Here is a 2,558-nt window from a genome sequence, read left to right on the forward strand (position 1 = left end):
CCGGGGTCCACTTTCCACTATAGAATATAGACCCCCCCCGGGGTCCATTTCCCGCTATACAAAATGGACTCTGGGGTCCACTTTCCACTATAGAATATTTACCCCCCGGGGTCCATTTCCCGCTATAGAAAATGGACCCCGTGGGAATATTTGACCGTGAGAATGTTTGACAAACCGTTTGTCAAACGTGTTTGAAGTGATGTTTGACCGTGGGATTGTTTCACAAAAGTGTCGACGTGAAATGTTTGTCGAAGATTCAAGGTTTGTCATACATTCCCACGGTCAGACATCACTTCAAACACGTTTGTCAAACATTCCCACGATCAAACATCACTTTCAACCACAGTCAAACATCACCTCATACACGTCTGACAAACCGTTTGACCATTCACACGGTCAAACATCGCTTCAAATACGTTTGACAAACCATATGACAAACGCGTTAGACAACCACATACTCCATTCACACGGTCAAAAATCGCTTCAAACACGTTTGACAGCCACCATTCACACCAGTGCTACACTTGGAAACAAGCACTTGCATCAGATTCTAAAATTTTCAAGTTCTTTGTACAAATTACTCTCACATTTTCCCTCGAGTATGATCAATTCTGCGTGATGCGACGTGACGGCATAACTTCAGCATCAGCGCGGGAAGATTTTTCGGTCCTATTGTATGGTCATCGCGCGTAGGCAACTTTTTCCTTGACTTTTGGCGATGAAGACATATTTCTGTATTTTGAGGACCAAAAACTCGATGGAGATAATCAGGAAACTTTATATATATTTTATATATTTATATACACACGCACACAAAATAGCGTTTTCTACGTCACGAAAATAATGACGTCAATCGAGCGCGGTGCATTGTGGGATTAATTACGTCTTTCCCAATGTGAGAATCTAAAAATTAGTGTTTTTCTTTTTCTTTTTGTCATCTATGCATGAGCACAGTTGTATGATTAAGCAGTTGTTACACATAGATTATATTTCTGACAACATATTTCCACCAAAATGTAAATATTTATTTTCCAAACTCACCCTTTTCGGCGCATTTCATTTACTGCAAAGTATCTACATTAAATACAATGTCTTTGATTCCTTCCCTAAAGAACCTAATATTGCAAATTAATCTACAAAAGTAATTATAAAGATACCAAGTATCAAGATGATATAATGTTACCATCAAAATTCACAAACACAATAGCAAATGTACTCGTACCTCCAACCTCCATTTGAATAACAATACGACTCCTGTTGCAGACATCTAGACGTCTCTAAGGACATATTCAACAGCATATGACGGAAAGATAATATTTGGAAATTTGAAAAATTAAATTTTGTAGCCATATATCAAAATGCCAGTCAATATTATCCCATTGTTCATAAGCCCACACACATTCCAGGATGTTGATAGTAATGACAATCATTTATCTTATATTATTTGTTTTGTTATAATTTCCCAGATAGCAAATGCACATAGATCCAATATCAATTCAACGTTGGCACAAATGTCGGATCTACGTTGGCATATGACATGGGTTAAATGTCATTTTGCTCATCAACATTACGTTGAATCAACGTGGATTTCCAACGTTGTTTCAATGTGGAAATTACATTGATTCGATATTTTTTCCACTCAAATGATGCAGCGTCTCCATTCACCAACATAAATTCCACATGGATATGACGTTGCACTGACATAATTCCAACATAAATCCCTCATTTAGCAGATGTGAATCCTTCATTTTACAGATGTATATCCAACGTATTTCCAACATGAACCCCTCATTTTGCAGATGTATATCCAACATATTTCCAACAAGAATCCAACATGAACCAGATGTAAATTCAATCTCTTTTGATGCTCATGGAACACCTCAAAATCCTCATGCGAATTTCATATTGTTCCTTGGAACACTGTGTGAAGGCTACAGCATGCTGTTGGGCTAGGTAGCATTAAAACACAAAACTATAAGTACCGTTTTTCACAAAAACTTTATTGCTCGGAACAGTAGAACATGAAATTGCTGTTTACATTGAATAAAACTGACTTCCTGGCAAATTCAGCAGGGTTCTGACAACAAATATCTTGATACAAAAGTATGGAGATTCAGGAAAAGAGAGTAATATCCCGAGTAATATTTGGGGGGAGACGTTCAATACTAATTGTACACGTAACAACCATTCTCCACTCACCTCTGTCTTCCGTCCTCTCCCTTCCTTCCTCAACAGACATTCCCCTCTTCCCCTTCACCCCATCCATCCACCTCATCCTAGGACGTCCCCTCATGTTCACTCCCTCCACATCTGCCTTCCATACCTCTTTTACTAGTCTTTCTTCACTCATTCTTTCCATGTGTCCAAACCATCCTAATATTCTTTCATCAACCCTATCTCCCAAATCCTTTTTCACCCCTGTTCTCCTCCTCACCTCCTCATTTCTCACTCTATCCAGCCTAGTAACCCCACCATACTTCTCAGACACCTCATCTCAAACACATTCAAACTCCTTCTCTCTTCTTCTCTTATGTTCCACGTTTCTGCCCCATACAGTG

The sequence above is a fragment of the Oratosquilla oratoria genome, chromosome 18, assembly GCF_046742065.1.
Source record: "Oratosquilla oratoria isolate Oo_2021 chromosome 18, ASM4674206v1, whole genome shotgun sequence".
Lineage (NCBI taxonomy): Eukaryota > Metazoa > Arthropoda > Malacostraca > Stomatopoda > Squillidae > Oratosquilla > Oratosquilla oratoria.